General features: G+C 31.5%; 1 long non-coding RNA gene across 1 annotated transcript; it reads left to right on the top strand.

The window, feature by feature from the left end:
- The first annotated feature begins 9,937 nt into the window (after window positions 1-9,937).
- LOC110656706 (uncharacterized) lies at window positions 9,938-11,161 on the top strand. The gene is made up of 3 exons (XR_009149941.1): window positions 9,938-10,147; window positions 10,640-10,742; window positions 10,882-11,161. It is a non-coding gene; the product is annotated as an uncharacterized LOC110656706 (long non-coding RNA).
- Window positions 11,162-12,277: the final 1,116 nt, after the last annotated feature.

The raw sequence follows: 12,277 nt of genomic DNA on the forward strand, positions 1-12,277 counted from the left end.
GTTATAGTGGGTGAAATTATTGCTGATGGGTAGATTTGAGACTGAAGTCTAGAGAGTCGTGGGTAGTATGTGTGGTTAGGGGTGAGCATATTTCGATTTAAACTGAAAAATCGAACCAAATCGAATCAATTCGATTCAATCGGTTCGGTTTTAAAATTTAATCGGTTTGGTTCGATTTTCTATTATAAAAATTTCAGTTATTTCAGTTCGGTTTGATTTTGAAGAGAAAAAAATCGATTAAACTGAATCGAACTGAATAGTAATTTTATATATTCAAATCGAACCAAATCGATTTTTGAATTGATTTATTTTTATGGGGAATTTATAAATTATATTTAATTATATATATATATAAATTGTTTAATTTCATTGATTAATGTTTATTAGGTTCAAACAAAAGTCAAAATTAGACCAAATAACTTAAAAATCAAGTCTAAATTAAAAAATCAATCAAAAATCAAAATCAATCGATTTGAATAGAACCAAATAGAAATAGAGCCGTTCAATTTGATTTGATTTGATTTTTCATCCATTTCGGTTCAGTTCGGTTTCTAAAATATATAATTCAGTTTTCATAATTTAATTTGGTTCGATTCGGTTCGGTTCAGTTTAAATCGAATGCTCACCCCTATGTGTGGTTGTATTAAGGAGAATGAACACGTGAAGTATCTTGACTGAAATTATAGCCTAGCACATTTTTCCCATAACCATGTTAGTTTAGGTGAAACTTATAATTTCAAAGGTTCCTATCTAACCATAATGAGCGATTTCCTACAAAGGGTAGTAGAGAATGATAATGTTCTGATAGTGAAGTTGGGAAAGGAGATACAAGAAGAATTTTTTGTGATCAATTACAAGTGTTACGTGATGTAAAGGATGTGCTAATAGAAGCCAATCGTAAGATTAGAATTTCAAAAGTAATAGAACTAGTAATCAAGATAAGACTAAGAGATAAAAAGAAAGTCAAAGTAGATGTTGGGATGGGTATCCTTGACGGAAAGGCATAAAGGTGAGAGAGGACAAAGGTTAAAAAATAAGTACAATAAGTTGGAAAGATATTAACACTAGTAGAAACAAAAAAAAAAGTAGATAAGATCCAAAGGATTGGTGAAAAGCTCAGTAGAGTTGGTTACAATGATAAGGATAAGAAAGAATAAGTATGCTAGGGACACACTAAGGGATGTTTAAAACAAATTATGGTGAAATGATAAGATAAAAGAATAATGGAGCCTCAATTTAAGTACCAATGTGTCAGGAAGCATGTCAGATAGTCAGAAATTTCAAGCAGAAGGCAAGTGACTCTCTTTTTAGAAAATGAGTAGGATATGATAAGTTATTTTAACTAGATGGCTTAGGAATACATAGACTTTTGTTAGGTTAGAGAAGAGGCCCATCCCACGTTCTACTATTAATAGATAGAATATGAATGCCCAACACTTGGATAGAGCTCTACATAACTAGTTACATAAGATGGACACGAGTTGATTTGAGGACCTTAGTAATGACATAAGTAAATTGGGAATTCAAAGTATCATCGGAATGAGAAGATGCATAGGTGTTGACCATTGGAGCCATAGGACAAGTAAAGATTTAGAATAAGATGCCTATGATAGGTGCTACAGAAAATATCTTATAGAACATTATAAGATAAGGAACATAAGTAATGTCCTTGGGAAGCAGAAATTGTTGAAACAAATAAATGAGGACTAAAGTCACTAAGAGACATATTGGGGCGCATTGAAAGAGGGGTAAGCACCAAGGTTAATTGAATTTATGAGACATCAAGTCAAGTACAGAGAGGTATAATGAATACTTGAGATGACAGAAAAAATGGTCAATTGATAAGAGCATCTCTAGTAAGAGATAATAACAGTTAGGACACTACAGTAAAATCAGAGAGCTGAGGAATGAGATCTATAGTATACAAAGAGTTTGGAAAATAAAGCGTTTTAACCATCTTTGCTTAGCTGAAGGAATAAATGCTCGCACCTATCCCAATAGCCATATTTCTTTATCCCTTATTTATTTGAAAATTCGAAGATAAATTTTTCTTAAAGGGAAAATAATGTAACAACCCGAATTTTTTAATTATAAATAAAATAAAAAGAAATTATTATGTTATTAATATTATGGGATTTATTTGAATTAATTTTAAAATAAAGAAAGATAATTAAAAAAAATAAATAAATAAAAATAAAAATATAAATATAAATATAAATATATATATATATATATATATATATATATATATATATATATATATAAAGATAGTTATATTATATTATATTGTGAGTTATAGTATTTTAATGTTAAATATTTTGAAAGTTTAACATAATAATAATAATAATAATAATAATAATAATAATAATAATAATAAAATGAAAAAAAAATACAACTCTAAAAAGCTATTTGACGTGCGTCATCCCCCCCCCCCCAACACATTCTCTCTCTCTCTCTCTCTCTCTTCATTTTTTTCCTTTTCCTTTTCTAGCAATAACTTTCTCCTTCGATCACTATTTTTACTGTTCTTAGTATCAAAATGTTCCTGTCTTCATGGGCATCATGTAGATACGAAGTTTGCACGGTATCGTTTCTTGATTTGTGTGAATCAAGCTTCAAAAGTTTTAGCCCATTTTAACTTCTGGGCTAGATTTCTTTCAAAATTTCTAGGCTAGATTTCTTTCAAAACTTTTGGGCTAGATTTCTTTCAAACCGTAAATCCTACCAAAAATCTAAGACCACCAGTATGCTCCGCTCTTTGAGGGCTTCGCAAAGATACCAATTTAAAATTTTTTTTACGCCACAATTCCCTCGAGTTTTGCAGTGCTTTTCTGAGCTTGAAATGAGCTTATTTAATTTTCTAATAATTTTATTCTAACCCCTGGAGTTATGGACTTTGCGTAGGTACCTTCATTTATTGGAAATTCGACTGTCGTCTGGATCTAAAAATTCAAGCTAGGCAGACAAGCTGCAAGAACCGATTCAGAACTGGGTTGGAATTGCAGTCTTTCCCACCATTTGCATGTCACACCTTACCCCTCCATAAGGCATAATATGATCCCGTAGTATACCTAATGAATTACCGAATTTCGCCTGCCGATAATCTATTAAATATACTATAAGGGATTTTAAACCAAATTCAATTCATTTTTAAGTGAAAAGTGATGTTAAATCATTACTAAAAAGCCTTTAAATTCAATTTATTTTATAAGTCAACATTTTGGTTAATTCGTCTGTCCGCAAATTTTATAAAAATTTTAGCAGAGTGCCGGCTATACTTTGAGAAAAACAGTTCTTCAAAACCTGAAAAGAAAATACTCCCAATATATTTTTCTCAACCACAACTCCATAAATGCTCAATTCAACACAAACTTAATGCATTTTCAATATCCATCAATTCTCAATTCAACAAATTTTCAATAAACATCAATTTTATTTAATATATTCACTAAACATACAAAAGTCTTAATTTTATAGAAAAGAAAACAAAAAAAAATAATTACAAACTTTACTGTACAACTGCTTGACTAGTTCAATGGATACATATGAACAAAAATATTTACATCAAACTAATTTACAAAGTGTATAAATAATATACCCATATAAAATTCGCAAAATATGCTCTTATATCACTATAGCAGCTCACTCTGCTACTTTGTCCTTTCCCCTATCTGCGACAGCAAATAAAAGCTATCGTTGAGTAATTATACTCAGTGGTATACAATGAAAATTTAAAATTGCTGAACATAAAAGCATATATCGATAAATAGATATTTAAACCCTTTTCACAATCACATTTTATGAAATTGAGTGTCAACAATTATAATACCATTTAATCAAAATAATTTATAAATCATAGTGTTACCAATCCATAACACAACTCAGGTCATGAAAAAAAATTTTCAATCAATGCAGTATTGTACACCACGACAAAGCAATCTCAACCCCACTAATCGAAATCAATGAGGGAGGTGGTTAGCTAGCTATATGAGTACTCATCCAATCTCAACCTCAAATTGGCAAGCCAGAGAGGAAGGAACATAACCAATCTCAACCCTATAGATGGAGGAGGAATATAGTGATATTGCTATGCCAAGTGTGAAGCCAAAACCAAATTCAAAATCATAGTGTTCAAACATTTCATACAAAGCACTAATAAATTTTTATTTCAAATTTCCATTTAGAAAATAGGCAACACAACATTTTTCAAGCATTAATAAGCATAAATTGTTTCCAAAACATATTCAAGTGAATTTTCCAGTAATAAACAAGACGTGAAAAATTATTGTGCATAAACCTCTAATGAGTCACCTCTCTGCCTTGACTCACGTTATCCTTATCTTTTCTGGTCTCTTCTTCTACTGAAACACAAAATTAAGGTGTTTCAATATTTATCCAAATTATGTCTAACCATAATTCTAGTAATTGCATTTTGCATTTTAAAGTGACTTATAAGGTCTTATAAATAGAGCTCTTTATATTCTTGGTTATGAAGGTTACTATTCATTTGACCAATTGAGTAAAATATTGACTTTTTCATACTTAATAGGTCTAGTAGTTCTAATTCCATCCACATACCACATTTTGAGCTACAATTATGTTGGCATTGATTGCCAATTGAAATTCCAAACTCCCTAAGTGAAATCCCAAAATTTCAGTTTTGGGTCACTTGGTTCTACTGTTCCATTGGACCTTCTACAGTTGAAATTTGGCTAAACTCTCTTCATCACAGTTGTTCCTTAATGTGTCTAGTTTAATTTCCTTTTTGAATCACTCTAATTAGAGTTTTTTAACTCAAGTTATGACATTTTTACCATTACTTGCCGGATTAGTCATTTCCAGATTTTCTGGGCAATTTAGGATTCTAGCAGTTTTGGTAGCCAAAATTTTGCTAGCAATTTGATTTTGTTAGAGGCCGAACTGGATTCTGAGTTCTTCATGAAAAATGTGATCCTATGTCTAACATTTCCATTGGTATAAAAATCAGGTCATTTGTACTTTTCTATGCCAAGTTATAACCATTTGAACAAGTACTGTTTATATGGTCAATTTTGTACAGTGGCAGGGCACCTAATCCGGATTCAACTCAACTTTTCACTAACTTATGGTCAGTTTTAGGGCAAGGTTTCTACATGAAAATTGTTGCTTTGAGTCTTAATTTTCATCTTCAATTGGTCTCACACAAATTAGAGCAACAGAATTTCAATTATGGCTATTTGAGTGGACCATGGTCAGATTGTCCAAAATTGGTCATTACCATTCACAACTCAATTTCAATTTTAATCATTCAATCACACTCCAAATCACACCAATTGACCAATTTAAGCCTCAATTAGGTCAATTGACATTAATTCACCAAACTCCCAAATTTTCCCCCAAACTTCCAATTGTCAAGAATCCTAATTATGCATTTACCATAATTCTTGAAATTCAATTGCATAAATCATCTCTACCTGTTCAATTGAGCTACCCTACACCTTTAATTCAATCAAAGTCCATCAATTTCAATTGCTTCCTAGGCTGGCCAAATTCCACTAAGTCTCCTAAAATGTTGTTGTTTTTTTTTTTTTCACTTTTCCCCACATAAATCAATCAATTCTCTATTCAATTTAATCAATTTCACTAAAGGATAAGATTAAATTAGCTTACCTCTTGTGAAGTTTTCCCAAAGCTCTAATTCTTCTAGTTTTCTCTTCCTTTTTGCTTTCAATATTCTTGCCAAGATCTAAGAACAAGATTCACTTAAAAAATTTATGGGATTTATGGGATGGATTCAAGCTTTAAAAGCTTGAAAATGTTTGGCTATGGAGGAAATGAGAGAGAGAGGAGAGGGACGGCTTGGGGTGGTGAAGAAGAAGACCAAATTTTCTAATTTTAATTTATTGTAATCTCTTTTTAACTTATCTTCAAAGAATATAATTAAATAAATAAAATTTTATTACATCAAGCTTACCTCATCGATGATGTCATAATTCTTTTCCTTTTTAAATTTTTTTTCATTTCTTTTTCTTTTTCTTTTTCTTTCACTCACCTCTTCACTTTGAATCTTTTTTTTTTTATAATTTTACTTTCCTACATTTTATTGGACAATTATGTCAAAAGTCACCTCTACGGGTGAATTGACCACTTTGCCCCTTACTGGTCTGATCCGTTTTTCCAGTAACATTTAATTGCTTCTGAAACCCTGGTTCAATTATTTAAGCTGGTTCTTGATTCTTTTCTGTGGCTTTCACAATACCCTTAGCTTCACAATAATTCTTAAGCCTAGGATGCCATAAGGTCCCACTTGAAAATAGAACAGCGACTGATCTCGCAGTCACTTCCCAGTTCGGTCACCCATCGCTGTGGCCTCAGCTCATTTAACCCATTATGCCTTGTTTTCTTGATTTCCATTTTACCTTCATGTAATGGCTATTAATTTTTATTTATGACTTTTCTAGATGACTTAATTATGGTTCTAAACCTCTAGACTATTCGGACCGACACTGATCACCGGAACAGTAAAATGTATGGAACTAATGAATGTAGGGGTGTTACATTGCAAATCCCCCGAACGCATTCCAAGCATCAGAATTGGCATAGGTAAACCTAAACTTTGAGTTTCTTCAATTTTATAGTGCCGAATTTAGAATAAAATTTCATAAAATATTCGTGGGAGGTTAGAAAATTATAATTTCTTTTGTATTAGCTTGGTAATATTGATAAGGACCGCAGAGCATAATTTTAGAATTTTTAGAGTTAGTATGGATGATTTTTGCAGAATGTTAGTTTTAAGACTTATAGCTGAATTATCTGATTTTGTGGGTTTTGCTTGGACTAGAGGGCCCAAGAGGGGCTATGTGTTGTCGATGAGATATAGGTTGATTTTAGAAGTGTGGTTTGAACTACTTTGCAGATTTGGTAGGTCTTAGGTACAGGAAGATTCTGCCGGATTTTCGGCATAAATTAAAGTGTCATTATTTCTTTAAAATTTTTTATTTGGGTTAGCACTAATAATTTTATGACATAATTACCTAAGTGATCAGGTTCATCCATCCTTCTCTCAGCCACCGCAGCAATTTTTAGTTAATCAGTGAGTAGATATTGATTTTATTTATAATTTCAATATTATTATATTTCAGGCATACTCATGCATCACTTATACATATATGTATGTAGTTAAATATTAGGCACACTCTATATTACACTTGTATTTGATGATATTATTATGATTGCTGTGTTATAGCGATATGGAGCTTTGTGTGTGAGTTGGTTATAGAACAAAAATTAAGGCCCAACATGCTAACAAAAATAAAATAAAATGTCATAAATTTGTTTTGGGCCAACTTAACCCGATTCCTATCAATAAACTAAAATTGGGGGAGCCTAGCTCAACTCTGATACCCATCATATATAATCTATTTAATATTATAAATTTTTCATTAATTAATACAATATATACATAAACCAATGTCACAGCGAAGCTCTAGCTATTAAATAAATAAATAAATAAATAAATACAATAAATTATTGACTAAGAAGCACAACCTGCAGAGGAAAATGCAGGTTAGACTCGAAGAAATAAATTCACTCCTTCTGCAACTTGGAAAAAATATTTGTACAAGAATGAGCATTCGACTCAGAGAGTTTAGAAATATTTTACAGATTTAACCAGCTAACTTAATCAAAGCACAAACTACCCAACTTGAGTTCAGGATTACCTTTGTGAATTCTGTTACCTGAAATGCGTCCGAAATGTTTGAAAATATTGGAAATGACTATAAATATTACCCCTTTTCTGGACAACCCATCGGACACCCAGACCGAGCCAAAAACTCGATCCCAAGTGCAAGTGAGCTATCGCCGATCCGATTGCATCTAAACGATGCTAAAAAATTGTTAATAATTATCATATAATTATATTTAATTTTTGGATATAAAAAAAATCAAAAATCTCACTAAGCGATCTAGACCGTCCGATGATTTCTTTTTTCAAACGATGTCTGATCGAAACGAAGTCGTCACATTTTAAAGATTTCATCGCTCTGAGTTCAACGGTGGTCTCGGATTTCTAATCTAATGGTCGGATTGCCGAAAATCTAGCTAAAAAGCTTGAAAAGACTCATTTTCTCTCTCATTACCGGTGCCGAAGACGGGTACCAAATCTGGCATGATGAGTCTCATCTAAAAGCATTCTTCACCAGGGGTCCATAGCAATTGGAATCACTCCAATTGTACGTCGGAATCACCAAATATGGGCATTCAAAGTTTGAAACGTATTTTCTCTTTCTTTGCAAAATCACCGGAAGACCACCATTGCCAGCCATCGTTCATGGCTTTTGGCCATTGCTAGAGCTTGCTGGAGGTGATGGAGTGTTGGCCGTTGGTAGTCACTCCTTTGCCAGCTGGAAAAACATGAGGAAAAGGGAGAGATGGGAGAGCGAAGAAGAGAAGCCCAGGAGAGAGCCGGGGGAGGGGTGGCGCGTGTTGTAGGGGAGGAAGCGTGATTAGTGTAAAAGTTAAACTTTCATTTTTTTTTTCTTTTTCTGACGCAAATTGCGTCCTGCATGATCAACTTTCTTTTATTATTATTATTATTATTATTATTATTATTATTATTATTACATATCACCAAATCCAATAAAACAAATTAATAAAATTTAATTAAATTTCCTTATAATATAACTAATTAATAATTTAAATACCACTACTAAACATTTAAATTATTTCATTTAACTAAAATAATTAATACATTAAAATTTTAATATTTCAATACTAAATAAAATATTTAAAATTTATAATAAGGTTTAGATATAAAGAATAACAATAATGCACTCACATTCAAACTCTTAGAACCCATAACTAATTGATATCAAATTTTCAATAATATTAATAATATAGCTTTGCAATTAATTATCATTCTGATTAAATACTTTGGAATAATAAAATTTTAATGAGAATATTATTAACATGCAAATATGAATAAAATTCTCTTAAATCAAAACTAGCAGTTATATTTAAAATGTTCATACAATTAAATAATATATATCAAAATATATGAATATTTATAAATAGCATTTTTTTTATTAACAATAATAAAAATCTAAGTATAAATAAAAGCATGATAATACTAATACTTTAATATTTAATATAATATTAAACTTTAAGACTAATCATTTAAATTTAAAATTGAACCATTAAAATAATTTTACAAAATATATTTAAATAAATAAAATACCATTAAAATAATCATTTTATAATTTATTTAAATTTTATAAATTTTCAGGGCATTACACTAGGTTTGGGGTTATTGGGGTTGTTTATGGAAGGGGCTTGGGCCTTGTTAGGAGAGTTAGCGACGGGTAATTAGTTGTTTCTTTTATTTGGGCCTTGAGTCCTGAATTTATACATTTTTTTAAGTAATACAACCCTCCTTTCCTTCCAAAAAAAAAAAAAAAACAATCTTAGCTCATAAAATGCTCACTCTTACTTTTTTTTTTTAAAAAAAAATATATTATAATTAATAAATTGTATCATATCAAAAAATTAAAGAAATAATCCTTAATTTACCCCATATTTATATGTTTAATTCAATTCATTTTCTACTTCCGCACTAAATTAGTACAAAATTTTCCATTTAGGCTCATATAGGCATAATTTTTCCCACTTATTTTTAATTTTTCTTTATTATTTGAAAATATAAAAATAACATTTTTTATATTTATACATTTATTTAATTAATATTAATTTGACTTTAGTTTTATAATTTTAATTAATTATATGCAAATATAGAAATATTACTTTTTATATTTACTAATTTAAGTTAATTATAATTAATTTTAGTTTTAATATAAAAGTAATTTAAACCAATTGTGTGAAAATATAAATACAAAAAATATTATTTTTTAATTAAAATTCATATTACTTTTGTTAATTAACTTGTGGCAAATGGGTTTGGTCTTTAATTCCTTTTGATTCTGTTCTTGTCTCTTATCCTCTCCTTCAATTCCTCTCCTCTCAGCCTTTGACAATGGGTCATCATATTTGTGACAGAATCAACTCATTGCTTGTTACAAATGGAGCATTGCCTCTAATTCCACTCAATAGTCGGTTCACCTCGCCTCTGCGCTGCACCTTTATGTGCAAGGAAGAATTGCCTCTGCTCTGGGTTTGTCTTGCCTGCGTTGCTTGTGTGATTTGCATATTTGTTTATTTTGATTTTCTGAAATGCGATTCAATGAAATGTTTTGAATTTTTCTTTTTTTTTGGGAGAAAATGGATTTGCATATTTGTTGTCATTGGTGATTTGGGGAAGTTTTATGCTGCGGATTTGTTGTCGTTAATGATTTGGGGAAGTTTTTAGCTAAGGATTGGGGCTTGCTCTATAAGTCTTGGGGGAAGACGGTGTTCAGGCATGGAAATGATACTGTTAGAGAATGGAAGGGTTTGGGATAAATTACAAAATGGACGGTTTTAACCAAACTGCTTTTGGTTTGGTTTGATTCGATTCCTTCTCTCAAATCGGTTTGATTTTCAACTATTGCACACTTCTTGTGGCCCTTGTCTTGATTGGCTTGTGCAATTAAGTATGCAATATACTGAGTGTGTATTTCATTTTGCTCGTAGACAACATTATGTATTTTTTCGATGTGGTTTTCAGATAATTGGAGTGTGAAGGCCATTAGAAGAAAGACAACCAGAACCGGAAGAATGAGGTACCTGCGCCATGTACCGGCGCAGGTTCAAGAGTGGCTTCAGAGAAGGTAAATGACGTCTCTCTCTCATTTTAGTTGAATTTTTGCCTCCACACCCCAAAAAAGAAAATATCAATCTTATGCTATATTCCGTCTATAGTCTTGTAGTGCTATTTGGTTTTGATTCAATTTTGGGCATCTTGTTCAGGCACTCAAGCAGCACCGAGGAAGAAGGGAGCAGCAACATCTGCTTAAGGCTAGAGGGCTATTGTGGGCAGAATTCGGATATCCTATTACAGATTCAGTCAACAAGTATGTGTTGGGACAAATTTTTATGAGAACACTGTTTGATGCTATTTAGTCTCATTGTAGTTTTCTTTGCTCTGTAGTTGTTTTTGATGTTTAATGGGGATTTTGAGACTATATACCATTTAATTACCTGATGTCTCCATTGAAGTGCATAAAATAAATTCTATCTTTTGGCTCGATATGAAGTACTATGTGCAATATCTGTTTACTTATTTAGCAGTGATTCTGTCATTTGTTGTACCTGTGCCAAATTCAGGTTTCAATACCCACAGCAACGCAGTATAGCAATTCCTTTTGTTTTTCATGTGTGTCGCCATATTAAAGGGGACGATATTACTTTTAATATAGCTACATCTTGCAAATTTTGTTAAGCATTTAATATTATATTTTCAATTTTTTTTAAATTTAGTAATATTAATGTTAGAGAAGACTAAGAGAGACTAAATAATATATTTATTATGAGCAGTTATATAATATGGGTTCGTATGAGTTTTTTTAAATGTAATTGGGTTTATGGGTAGTATGGTTTTGAGCTTGTAACGATGATTCATTATTGTTAATAGTGAAATAACCACGTAAATATTAGTGTTTTATATATTTACTTTATTTCCTTACGGTTTACATGTTTTCACAGTGCGCAACAATTAATTGATACCAATACGCATTGCCTTTCAAGCAACCATATCAGTTGCGTGCCTCAAAATTTAACCTATATTTTAGGAGGGTGCACTGTGAGCTTCTCGCGTCTCACATTGTCCACACAACTCTTTCTATGGAGACGCCAAACTCCATTTTGAGAGACGGATGTTCATCACCTCATTAAAACATTAAGATAGCTCACTTCAACATTATTTGCCAATTAATTTGGAGGTGGTGGAGACCCAACTTGAAGTTCAAAAGATGTTTTGGACCTTTCCAGTTCATTCAGAAGGAATAGAATGAGATGTTCATTTCATTTTTAAAAAGTGAAGCAAAATAATGTTGATGAATTCCCTCTTATCTGCGCAAGGTGAACTGTATTTCTTATTTGAATTAGAAATTAATTACTTAAAACTGCTGCAGAGAGGATAGGAGGAAAGCCTTGAGGAAAGCTAAAAAGAAGACAGCAAGAAAGAGTGGCACTAGAGAATAACCAGCTGTTCCACAACAAAGCAAGCAACTGCCTTCTGCTCATACAAGGATGAGAATGAGGATTTGCTAGAAACAGTTGATATACGCTTTATGTGATGCGCAAAACCACAATTGGGAATGCATGATCTTCTCAGGTTCTTCAACTCTTGTAATTGAAGGGGAGT

The sequence above is a fragment of the Hevea brasiliensis genome, chromosome 1 (genome assembly GCF_030052815.1).
Source record: "Hevea brasiliensis isolate MT/VB/25A 57/8 chromosome 1, ASM3005281v1, whole genome shotgun sequence".
NCBI lineage: Eukaryota > Viridiplantae > Streptophyta > Magnoliopsida > Malpighiales > Euphorbiaceae > Hevea > Hevea brasiliensis.